Source organism: Python bivittatus, unplaced genomic scaffold, assembly GCF_059951505.1.
Source record: "Python bivittatus isolate LINGU-HERP-01145 unplaced genomic scaffold, Pbiv_v1 ctg000590_np1212, whole genome shotgun sequence".
NCBI classification, from domain to species: Eukaryota; Metazoa; Chordata; class Lepidosauria; order Squamata; family Pythonidae; genus Python; species Python bivittatus.
Window position 1 is genome coordinate 15430930 of NW_028277086.1, and position 13279 is coordinate 15444208.

Genomic DNA, 13279 nt, shown 5'->3' on the forward strand with positions numbered 1-13279 from the left:
TTGGGATATATATTTATTAGGACAAAGAAAAATGATCATATAAAATTGTGCAAATTCTTGGGAACTCTTCATCAGATTAGGTGATAGAACAAGCAGGGCATGGGGCAAGAATCAGAAAAATCTACAGATTTCATTTGCCCTGTCTGATCTAATTTTTAGATATGATGGCTTCTTTTCCCATTGGTTGAGTTTTGGTAACATCTAACTAGATGAGTTGATCTGAAGAACTCAAAAGCTTTTATATTCTTTCATGGCATTTTGGTTGGTTGGTCCTAAGACGTGGCCCGTTACAGATTCGGATAGCTTGTCCTGTTTGCTTGACTTTGTGGTTCCTTTGTAAATCTACTGGTACATTTTAGCATTTAATTTTAATACAGTCCAAGATATTTGATCCAAAACTAATGAATGATGATCAATTCACTATCTACAATTGTGACAAATAATACTGGTACCAGCTAAGTAATCCTTTCCTTCACATTTTGTCTGTTTCGATTCTCAGTCTCATTGAGTAGAAGGTATACGGTTCAAATAATCCAAGGGTAGCTCAATTCTTTGTTAACAAGCCATTTTATCCAGTTAAGTATTTTAGTATGCAATTTCAAGCATTATGTGGCTTGGTGAAATGAGATCAAGGCCCATGAAGATGGATAAAAAATGTAAAATTGTCATAGGTTTGCTAATCCTGCAAATTTTGGATGAATACATGTGAGTAGCTAATATTCAATGAATATTTAAAAGGGGAGGAAATAAATGTGTCCCTTCTTACTTACAGAAGGAGGGGAGTGAAGTTTATCATTTAGCAGTGCCAAAGGAAGAGGTGAGTGCTAGACTTCACACCAGATATGGCAATAAATCTCAGCTGTACTTTCAGTAATTAGCTAATATCAGAAGCTTCAGAGACTCAACATGTTTAGATAGATTGCACTGTTGCATACAGGAAATACAGTATGTTATATATAGATATGGAAGATCCGCCTACTACAGGATCCCTATATATGTCAGCCCCAGAGTTTAAACTCTAGTCCTTTTGCTGTACTTTTTCAAGGCAATGGACTTTAAGTCATTCTTTCCCCAGCCTTGAGAACTGGAGACATGTTGCTTCTGTCTGGCTTGAACTTCATTGGTTCCAACCTCACCAGCATCAGCCCTTAGAATGAATTGTTAGTTGTGACTGATGATGTCACTGTCCACTAAGGCTAGTGTTTCCTTGTCTTCTCTTTGCAGCCGCATAGTGATGATAAAAGTGTGACTGGACACCCATTCTTGTACTCTACACCAGAGCACTGGACTACAGATTTAAATTCGTTCGAAATCATTTTTTAAAGTGAAAGTTGTACATGTTTCTTACAGAATGTGTCATAATTGCCCAGGGGAAAAGGAACGTGATTAAAGCAGGAAGTGCCATCTTCAGCATGAAAACTATTTTTTCCTTAAAACTCATCCCCTTTGTTTCTAAATGTTGATTTGCTCACCTCTTTATAACGTCCCACTGTATCCAGCACCCCCAAAATCTAGCTCAAAAAACAGTTGAGACAGAGGTAAATGATGGGACATTTAGATAATGGGCAGAAGAAGCTATGACCATCTTTTCTTCCCTGCACTGAAATATGTAAATGGTTCTGCCCCATCTGGAAGGTGTGACTTCTACAGGAGATCAGCCAAACATACAACCATCCATTTGAAAAGGGGCTATCTTACCGGAGCTGCACCATATCATTCAGATGTTCATGTAGCTCAGTTATAATTTGCAATTTGGTCACTGCTATACATCTGAGAATAGTTCAAGCCTCCTTTGGCAACTACTAGTATTTCCTTGAGAGCTTGAAGCCTACCTTATAATTATAGAAGCACAATCCCCAAGAATACTTTTGGAAAATGCAATTATATGGCAGAATTGCTATAGTTTTTCTGTGTCTTGTACAACACTGAAGTTAGGATCACGCATGGGAACAAAGCTTCAAGGATTGCACTTACTTATAAATCTTATTTTTTTAATCAAGCCTTTATTGCACAGATGTATTTGCTTTATTATGTTGCTACTTTCATTATTCCCCGTTCTTAAAATTGGCAAGAGTGGAATGATCGTGGTGAATTTAACTAATGCATGAAACATACATCCAATTCTTGACTGTGGCTGTGTATTGTATGTCAGATAATGTATGTTGACAGAAGACATTATTGTTACAATGGAGGGTGCGCTTTTAAGGCAAGGTGAAACACATGTATTTGAAAGATGTTTCCTTTTTTCTGAACTTAAACTTGGACCTCACACCACAAGCTATGTAAATAAATCTTGGCTACAGTGAAAACAGACAGCTTGCAGGCTGCCACCATGTTACTTTGCCTTGTGGAATACAGGAAGAGCTCGGCAGGCCAAGTGGCCTTTCACTAAAACATACTTAGAAGAAATAAAATTAAATGACAGTCTGGCACGAACGTCCTCTCCTCCTTTACTTATGGCTGCGTGATATTTTGATAGCTGGGCTCTTTGAAACAGCACAGCTATGGTATTGTTAGACAGCCGCTTTGCAGTGGGATACATCCTGCATTTGGCCAGCCCCATCAACTTAGCAAGGTTTAGGGTTAACATGAAGGCAAATGAGTAAACTAATAAGAAGGTAAAGTTGGGGGGTTGGGAAGTAGCCCCATGAAAAGAAAATACAAGATGGGACTGTACGGTACACATTTCTCACTGGCAGACAATGGAATCAGTGTGCAATGGTTAGAATCTTGGAGAACAGAGTGAAGTCAAACCACTGATTAGTCATAATGTTACAGCTCATTAACTGTTCTCAACCTAGCCTACTTTACAGCTATTTAATATATTGCACTGACCTCTTTGGAGGAATAGTATATTATAAAGAAGGAAACGTGCAATTTCAAGAGTTCCAGAACTCTGCAGATGGATAAGGAATCAGGCTAGTATGTTATACGTTCTTGCAGATCTTGGGAAAATTCATGTGATACAACGGTTGAATGTGAACCCTGAATGTGGACATCTCAGATTTAGCACTTCTTGTGCTTTTTTATTGATTTATTTACAGAATGGATATTCTACATGTTCAGATGTGAAGGTTTCAGAGTGGCAGACAATATAAAAACATACACAATTGGAACAAAAGCTATAAAACAGATTGTAACAAGAATACATTATGTAATAAAGTGTAATACCGAATCCACGTCAGCTATTCAAAAGGTCCTACCTGAGTTTACAAAAAAGCTTGGGAAGCAAACAAAAATCATTAAAAAGCTCTGAATTGTCTAAAGAGCTGCATTGGTAAACATTTCTCTACCCATATCCAGGTTAAGGACAGATGAGGTAATATATGTGGTATATTAAAAATGAACCATGCAAATATTAATTGATGACTTAGATCTTTAGATAGCTCTTTAAAGATTCCTGAGTAGTTCATAGGGATTTAAGAGAACAGTAAAAAAATTCCAGATTATAAAATAAGAAACTATTTAAAAATATTTGTAATGGCCAACAGATTTAAAATCAGCAGCAGACATTGCCCTCAATAGCTTCAACAAAGAGGTGAAAGGTGTGTCTTATATATAATTAACAAAAGTGTCTGGAGGATCTTCAATAGATCCACCACATGTCTGGTGGATCTTCAACAGCCAGAGGTTCTATGGTGAAGAGACTATAATTGAGAAGCCCTCATGCTTCTCCATTAAAATTTTAAATGCTGGGCCATTATGTAACTTATCAGCATTCTTAAATACTTGGTTCTCAAGCTATTAAGGCCTCTTAGAAGTCAACAAGACCTTGAGCTTGGCTGAGAAGCAAAATGATAATTCACCTAGGCTTGACATTACTTTTACTGACTTTGCTTCTCCCACCAATATATGACACGTTTCACACATTGTACTAATCCAGGATTTTTAAACCATGGTTTGCCTAATGAACCATAATAGCCTGATCCACACATAACATTAACAACATGATGGTATGCTAAAACTAACCAAAAACGTATGTCTTAGCAAAATGTGTTAACTCAGCCAATTTCTCTTGTTTGTCCTGTACAGGTCCAAGGATCATTAAAGATATAGAAATCTTGCCAGTGTAAAAAATGGGAAAGTTCTATTTCAAACAATTTAAAAGAAACAATCAACAAAAAAACTATTTCCCATTCACCTGGAAATGAATGCCATTGTAATGGAATTTTTTTTTTTTTGGTAAAGAAAAGTTTTAGTTAGAGTTTGTAATTATGTTCTATAATAACAAACGGAGATCACCATGACTATCTAATCCATATTTATTGTATGACCAAGAATCTTGTGCTTTTCTATGCTCTGGTCTTTATAAGAACTTGATTCTCTTAAAAACAACAACAACAAAATAATTTAGTGAGTGCATTGCTGAATTCTCAATAAAATGAGAAAGACATGGGCTGGAATTAATCTTGCTTTTAATGTTGGAGTTGGTTTTTCACTTATGGAAAATAGTATTAAACAACGGGATAATCTATGATGGGCTTCATATATTCAACAACATGGGAACAGTCTAAGAAGCAACCTCTCCTGCTTTTTTTGCTGGATTGGTTTAGACATTTGCATACCTCCTGGGTGATGGAGGGAGAGAAGAGGTATTTTTTTTAAAAAAAATTGACTATTGTGTTAAGAATTCCTGCAACAAAATGGAGGAATTAGCTAATAAACCTAGGTTATCTCTTTTGCTCAAGATTTCAATACTTTTAAGGTTGGATTTGGGGGGCTTGGAAAAATAAAATCATTCCAGCTGGATCCTTTACAATGTGTATGTTGAAACTGAGATAGAGTTACCAAATTCTGAAATTTGGCTGCCAAATTCTCGACAACCACTAGATCAATGCACAGAGTCAGTTTTTCCCCTCTTCCTGCTGCAATCTAGTGCTAATTTGGGTTTTGCAGCCCAGATCTGGTAGCCCTAAACTATCATTTACTTAAGACATTTCCATGTTCATTTCTCATTTCCTTTTACAATGTTATCCTTTCTTCTTTATGTTATGGATGTTTTGTACCGATATGCAATCATAAAATAAGGCAGCAATAGGAGACCTCAAAGCAGAAGCAGTTTGTTACAAAAACTAGCCATGGAACATACGGGTACAATTGATCTTTTTATTTTCATTCCCTCCTCAAAGGAAGCGTCTATAGCCATCCTTCTAAATCCAACCTTTGCCTTATTGGCTTCAGGCATTGTGGACAAAGCTAACAAGAAAAATTCAAGAGCATGTGCTTGACCCAAGACAGAAGACCATTGATATTCTTTGTAGAAAGCAGATTTTACATGTATTACATTAGGCTGCAGGTGCATGATGCTATCTTAGCATGATGTGATCTCCACTAAACACAGCAGTACTTATTTCTGAGCAAAGAAGCACAGGACTGCACTATTAAGTTGTACTCCTGTCCCCACTTCCTTGGAACCAAGCCATGGGGAGATACTTTTTAATAGACTTGGTTTGGATTGCAGTGTAAATGCATTTAGGACATATCTACCAAGAGAAAGAAGTGATCGTTTTTGCTTCATATCAACCTTGTGAGGTACACTTAGGGAGAGCGACTCACTCAAAACAGGCGAGAGAGAAAAGGAGTTGGCAATAGGATGACTGATGAAATAAGTAACTCTAAATAATTTTCTGGCTCACTATATATCTATGAATTACATTTACTGTATATGTAAAGAGTTGAAGTCAGTATAAGCAGTTTTGTCTGGTTTTTAACTGGCCTCTCATTTCTGCAAAGTCCAGAAAGTCCTGAAGACAACAAACTTTCCCTGCTATTTCCCTAACACTTCACATGTGGCTACTATGTGTTTATTCTTAAATAATAATAAAAGAACAGAAGGGAAGCTACCTTAGAGCTACTTTAAATATTGCATATTTTGGTCCTTAAAAAGAGACCATCACTTGCCCTTGAAGTGCCCTGGACTAAACTCCCTGCAATGGGTAGGGAATGGACTTGATGACTGCCAACGTACTTCTGGACCTTACATTCTATGGTTCCATCCCATAAGCTCCAGACGTTATGGACAATTATCAGAATTGTTGCAAATTATAGGATTATAGGAATTGCAATCCAAACTATGTTGAAATTCATGGCCCCTTTTTGTAGACAATAGATCATACATGTTAAGGTGAGCACATGTTTATATGGATTCAGAGAAAAGACCAGTGGGGGATGTTACAACTTGGATTTAGGAATTTGTCCTAGAGGACTGCATGTTTGACCCAACTCTATGACTGTATTATATTAGGCTGGCTGAGAGATTCCAGAATTTTGTAGACATCCTCCAACATTGTCCAAATGGCACTGCTATCTGCATTTGAACTTGGAATTTTCTATTATAAACCAGCTCCTTCTGCTAGTAGATTGGATGTGTTAGGCCAGAATGCAATTTTTTTTAAAAAAAAAAACCTGCCAAATAAGGACCAAACAGTGTGAATAATCCTTTGAGAGCCAGTATGGTAGTTAAGGAACCGGATTAGAAACTGGGAGACCATGGATTCTAATTCTCTCTTAGGCATGGAAGCCAGCTAGGTGACTTGGGCTGGTCACCCTCTCTCAGCCCAACCCACCTCAAAGGGTGGATGCTATAGGGGGGAAAAATAGAAGGGAGTATGCCATGTTCAGTTGTTCAAATAAAGGTGGTATATAGATAAATAAATAAAGCTGGTGGAGTCTTTCAGCCAGCAATAACTTTAAAGGATTTCTAAGGGCTTCAATCCCCATTTGATTATTAAAGCATCACTCCAATTCTTAAATCTTCGTCAGTGTTTTAGAGGATGAAGCAGCTTATGGCTACATTCCAGAAGGCAGCTCTCAATGGAGTTGTCAAATTTTATAATCTAAGTACTTAAAGAAAAGCATGAATAAAAGGAACAAAGAAGCCACAAATGGCAGAAAAGATAGAAGCAACTAACATTAGAATAGACATATCATGCATTTTCAAGTTCTCAGATAAATTTTTGGAATTAAATTAAAGGTCCTGGAAGAGCCTCCAAAATAGTGGTCTTCATGCTGCGGGATAGCCCAGCTACTGAGTTTAATACACAGGTTTCATTTAAACCAGTGTTTTTCAAACTTGGCAACTTTAAAATGTGTGGACTTCAACTCCCAGAATTCCCCATCCCTGGCTAGGGAATTCTGGGAATTGAAGTGCACACATCATAAAGTTGCCAAGTTTGAAACACACTGATTTAAACAGGATCAATAACAAGATGTAAATTTCTATGTGAGAAATTTTCGATGTCCTGATTCAAAGAGGAGTTCAGGGCTTCTGCTAGTTTCATGGCAGAGAGATTCAAGTTTATTCCATCACAACAATGCAGTGATAGCAAAACTCATATGAAGGTTGCTTGTCATGAAATCTCAGTGAAAAAGGAACATCTTTCACTGAAAAATGGAGCTGGAAAGCCCTCTGGGCATGCGGTATAAACCAGTGATTTTATTTCAGTCTTGTCAAGCACTGGTGACTAAATTCTCAAGACCATTACGATGCCACACCAGAGACACTTGGAAATTGCTAAAAATGTTTCTGGACATTCAGAATTTTTTAGGGGCGGAGGGGGTGCTATTTTGACCTTAAAATGGCCTTGAAGATAGTCTGTGTTGGACGAAGTCTCCCTTATAGCTCTTATCTTGCTAACTGGAGAATAATAAGGCATAAATCCTTTGATGATGATGTGTCTACAATTGCAAGAAGTGTTTCAAGAGCGATGGATGTCAGTCTTACTAGCTTTTGGGGAGAACTGCAATTTATGACATGTTAAGGATAAACGGTTGGATTATATTTCTGAAAAACATGTTCCATCAGGTAAAATCATTGTGATTATAGGCTCTAGTAGTTTAAGTAAGGAAGTTATGCGCTAAAAGGTTGAAATTGTAAAACACATATGCTTGTACTTAACTGCTAATCCTTCTCTGTATCTATGTTGAATAAACTACAAGAAGATGAGAGAGAGAGGAAAAAAAACCTTCTCCTCCTTGGCATTCAACAATAAAGAGTGCAATGGCATGTTGTTTCATCTTAATAAACAAAGACTGCTCCACTGTTTTCTTTCAAAATGAACCATACTGGTCTTTCTATCCTGTCTTCACTGGGGAATTCAATTTAAAATATTGACTAATTTAATTGGTTTCAATGGGAAGAAAGTGCACATCAGGAACTGAAATGTGTTTAAATTTGGCTGGCCTGCACCTTGATTTCATATTTTCATGTCATCCCCTTTTTTTCCACTATGGAAATATGCATCTTTGCTTGAACGATGTTTACAGTCTGTAATAGTTACCCATGTCTTTTGAAATTCCTGTGGCAAAAACATTTTGTGGGTAAATTTGTTTCAAAGAAAGCAAATGTTTTGGTACCTTAAAATAAAATTAAATAAAATAGATGTGCTTATTACTATTAGTGCAATGTACTGTATATTAAAAGTTACAGTCAAGCAATTATTACATGAGCTCATGAAGAAGTTGGAAAAATGTCTTGCAGAATGAAAAATTGCCACGCAATATCCTTTATGGCGCTAGATATGGTGCCAATGAAAAGCATGTGTCAAAATCTTCAGGGTGAGGTAAAAAAATTGTCTCTGTGAGTTACTTCATGAAAAAATTATTTTTCTAGAATAACACTGTTTTGTTTTTGCCTTTAGTAAATCCTTTATGGATCCTTGGAAGGCTAACTTCAGCCATTCACATCTTTATGATTTGCGTTATTTTGCTTAAAAGTATTGTGTATTTTTAGAGATCCTTTTTTAAATATTACTGTTTTCACAGAATTTTTCTGTTGGAAAATAAAGGCAGTCTTGCATTACTATATATGAAATGAATCGTGAGGGGGTAAACATATCCCCTTACCATTTCTCAGTTCCACTTGTATATGTAAATCTTTGTGAGTGAGCTGGTAAAGTGACTTATTCAAGCAGTTTTTTTTAAGAGTTGGAAAAAAAAATATGTGCGTGTAATTTTAGAACTTTTATGTTCATCATACGATTATTAGTCCACAGGTATAAACTTTACACGGTAACTTGAAGTGAATAACATCTGAGGAATGGAAAGGACAGCAAACTCGGGTTTCTTTAAGCTTTCTTGTTTCAAAACTACCTTGTGAAAACTTTGAACCTGTAGAAAACAGGACAGAGTTCATCATTTTAAATGTGTGATGTTACTAATGTCAGAGTCATGTAATGAGTAATCATCTTGTTCTAGTCTTTCCATATGAAATGCTGGCTGGCAAACTTTTCTGACACATTCATCCTGCATCCCCCCCCCCCCAAAAAAAACCTAAGGAATTTCATGTCATCCGCTTTCATATGGTTGAATTCAGCAGAAAGTTTATCAGATCAACTGTCTTGTAAGCTAGGCTCTAAATTACCTAGAGAACAAGACTGTGTTTAGTTAAACTAAGTGTTCTGAAAACCTTCTGTGCGGAAAAAGCAGTTCCAACATTCATTTATGTAAATTATTCCAGACATTGACTCTGTCTAAAATTTCTTCAGCAATTGGATTTACAGCTTAATGAAATAAAATGTGGAGATCTCCCTTCCCAAAAGACCACTTCTAGTTCATAATAGCAATGTACTACAGTAAATTACTCTGTCATTAAAAATGCAAATAGTCCTTAGTAACTGACTTTAAATTTTATCAGATTTTAGTACTACTTTCCTTTCCTTTCCCGAATGAATTTCTGGAGATGGGGCATTTTAATCAGGCCTCTACATCTTATTTTATTAATGGTTCTCTTCTCCCTCGTTAACCAGCATGACATTCGTCTGAAAAGCCAACTACGTTTTATTTACCTTACTTGCCTGTGGATTATTGCATCTGTACTAAGATGTACATACCCAGGCAAATCTTACACAAGATTTTAGCTCCGCGATTTGGGTGGTGGAAAGATATTCGATACACATACACACCCCAACAAGTGAAAAATTAATATCCCTAACAAACCTCTCTCTTTCTCTTGCAAATTGGCCTTTGCTTTTGAGTTACCGCATTGAAATACTTTTGTAATATTGTGCACTGCTCTGCTCCCCACCCCATCCCCGCCAACCCAAGATGTACGTTTTTAAGGAAAATATAAGAAATGAAATCCAACATGCTTTGGGAGAAATAACTTTAGGTCTAACTAAGGCTTACTAGCTTTTTCATACGTTGAGGGTTGGCTGATCCCTTAATTTGAAAAAGGAGAAACAAATGACAAACACCTGAAATTAGTTCAGAACATATGAGGAGGAAACATCCTCAGCAAATCATATTTTAGGCCCCCAGATGTCCTGTATACATTTACGTCTCTTTAACGCACGTATCCCATAGTGAATATTTTTTCACAGAGAGCTTCTCTGAGATTTGAAGGAAATCCTTCACCCACTGCTGGTAATATCTGATACAAGGATTTTGACTTTTGCTGATTGAAAACTTTCCCAGTAAACAGACCAAGGGTTGGACAAAGCTTTCAATAAATAGAACTGGAGCAGATCCATCTCTGGCAGGGCCGTTGTGATTTATAACTACGTGCTTGATCCACCCTTCAGGGGTTCCGGCTTAGCATCCCCTTTCATGTAGGGTCTTGCTTAGCGTTCCATTAAAAGAAATTATTTAATATTGAAAAACAGACACCCAGCCCCTGCTTTGCAACGACTCTCCTGCTAGAAATCAAGCCTCCAGTTCGGCTTGCAGAACCTCAGGGCGCCTCAGACAAAGGGTGACCCCGGTCCAGAGACATTTCCTCCTTTCTTTGGGAGGTCTGTTCTGAGCAGGCTGCAAGGAGCACCTGGAGGAGAGACGGGGGCTCCCCCATGCTGGTGCGAAGACAGCCACAGCCTCCCCCCCCTTCCGCCACTACGCCTCCCACCCCAAGGAGCCCTGGGTGGTGAATTCTTGGGAAGCCGCCCCGGGGACCTCCGGGGCTTCTTTCTGAACAGGCGCGATGGGACGGAGCGGCATGAGAAACCAGCCATGATTAAAGGAGGAGCCACAGCTGGCAGCACATGCCTCGCCTGCAAGCGGCTCCGTCGCCCCTTGGAGGGCTGCGCGAGACCCCCGCCCGGGCCGCGCCGCAGGGATGCGCGGCGACCCAGCCCGGGCCCGCTCCGCGCGCCCCTTCGAACTTCCTGCGTGATGCACAAAAGCGCCGCGGAGGGAGGGAGGGAGGGAGGGAGCGAGCGAGCGAGGGACGCGCGGGGGGCGCCCGAGCAGAGGCCTGCCCGCCTGCCGGCCCCGGGCATCCCCTGCCCGCCCGCCCGCCGGGTGGGCGAGGAGCGCGGCAGGGCGCGAGCCCCTCCGCCCGGCGCGTCCCGGGGAGAAGGAGGAGGAGGAGAAGGAGAAGGAGGCCGGGCGGCGGCGGCCGAGCCGGAGAAGGAGGAGCCTTGCCCGCCACGGAGGGCCGGGCTAAGGCCGTCCGCGGCCACAGGGGGACGCCTGCACTGTCTCTTTAAGGGCTCTCCGGCTGGGGTGGCGCTTTCTCTCGCTCGCCCAGGCTCCCTTTGATATTAATAGTGTTGGTATCTTGCAACTGACGTCATGCTCGAAGACGGAGGTCCTGACAAGCGATAACACTTCTGATAAAGCGCGGAGCTCCGGCGCAGCCTCCCGCTCGGGGGCTGGTCTGTTCCCCGCCGAGCCCGGCGCTCCCCCGCTTTCCTAGGCAGAGCCGGGTCCCCGCGCTCCCCCCGGCTCCCCCATCCGCGAGGGGCGAGAGGAAGGGGGGCCGGGAAGGTAGACCTTTCTCGTCTCTGCCCTCCCTCCCCCTCCGCTCCTTAACCCTTTCTTCCTCCTCCTCCTCCCTCCTTCTCCTTTCCTCCTCCTCTCTCTCCTCCTTCCTTCCTTCCCTCTCCCCCCTCCTCCTTTCCCACCTCTTCCAAAATAATCCAAGATCAACTCTTGTTGCAAACAACAGAAAGACGGTTCATGGCGCAAGCGACGGTGCCACCATCTTTCCAGGCGCTGCGACGATTATTGCTCGTATTATTGCTGATTAATCAACAGGTAAGCCGGACCGCTGCTGCCGCCGCCGCCGCCCGGCGGGGGGTCGCGTGGTGGGGACCTGCCGGGGGGAGGAGGGGCCGGCCTGCTCCGGGGCAGGAGCGGCGTCGGGCAGATGCGTGTGCGTGTGTGCGAATGTGGTGTGTGCGGGGGGGAGGAGATGGAGGGGCGCGCAGATCTTTTCCGGCTTCTGCTGCTCGCGGCGTCGGTGACGCGGGCGGCTGGTGGGTTCAGATGTTCCGCTCCTCTCGGCTGCGTGCGCGCCCGGGGACGGGTGAGGAAGGCAGGGGGGCTTGGAGAGAGGGGCCGGGGGGCTCGGCGCGAGTCCTTTTCCAGCGAGCTTGCCCCCAAATAGGAGGCGCTGGAGCTCGGGTGCAGAGAGGGCGCCCCCGCTTTCTTTCTGCCCCTTTGCCCGGGTCGCTTTTGTGGCCAGCCCATGTGTCGATGCCTGGAAATAGGCGCCTTGGAAACTTGCAGTAGCCCGCTCCGACGAGTCAGCAGGGGTCAAGTTCAGCAGCCGAGGAGAAGCGAGAGGGAAGCCCTTCCCTTCGCCCCCTCCCATTTTCTCCTCCTCCCCCCAACAAGAAAGGAACTTCTGTAGCTGTGGCTTTCCCGGTTCCCCTCCCCTCCAGTGTGCACAGCTTTGATTTAATTCCCCTCCGTCCAGGAAAGGAGAGGTGCCCAGGACCCCCCCCCCCGCTTTATTTTGCTGGATTCTTATTTTTAAAAGGTATTTTTGCCAATCTTGTGCCCAAGGCACTTGCTAGCTTCCCAGAAGTTAGCTCCTTCTCTGCTTGATTTTTAAATGGGAATCATGAAAATAAATCCGGGCTCAAGAGAGATGCCTTCTTGCAAAGTAGTAAGTCCCCCCCTACCTCCTACCCCCCCCCCCCCGCCTTTGGGTGTTTGGGAATACTTGGGTTCTGTGTGTAACTTTTGAGAGATTGGGTAAGGGAAAGGATCACAGAAAGGGGGGGGGGAGAAACAAAACAAAAACAGGAGGTGATGAATATGGAATAATGTATGCATTTATGAGATGGGGAGTAGAAAGTGAACATTTGCCAGCTCTTTTGCAGCCATGAAGTGACTGGATGGTAACTCCATCTTTTAAAGAAGTTAAAAAAAAAAAAAAAAAACTTTTGAAGGGTGGGACTCCCTACATAGCTCCCCTAGATTTGTCCTAAGATACTTTGTCTATTTTTTTCCAGTGATCACTCACCCTCCTCAATTTGCTTGCACTGAGGACAGATTTCCTCTGCCCCCCACCCCCCAAGATTGGAATGAATGGAGAAGTGCAAACTTCCTAGCA

The 13279-nt window shown here is 41.7% G+C and overlaps 1 protein-coding gene across 6 annotated transcripts in view; it reads left to right on the forward strand.

Annotated features, from left to right (window-relative positions):
- The first annotated feature begins 11397 nt into the window (after positions 1-11397).
- TRPS1 (transcriptional repressor GATA binding 1) overlaps positions 11398-13279 on the forward strand; it is a 266383-nt gene continuing 264501 nt past the window's right edge. For 3 of the 6 annotated variants that reach the window (XM_007426703.4, XM_088149034.1, XM_088149033.1), the window contains exon 1: positions 11398-11973. The gene's annotated coding sequence lies outside the window, so the exon portion shown is untranslated. The remainder of the gene's footprint in view (positions 11974-13279) is intronic. The other 3 variants (XM_088149035.1, XM_007426706.4, XM_007426707.4) reach the window with 2 other exon arrangements.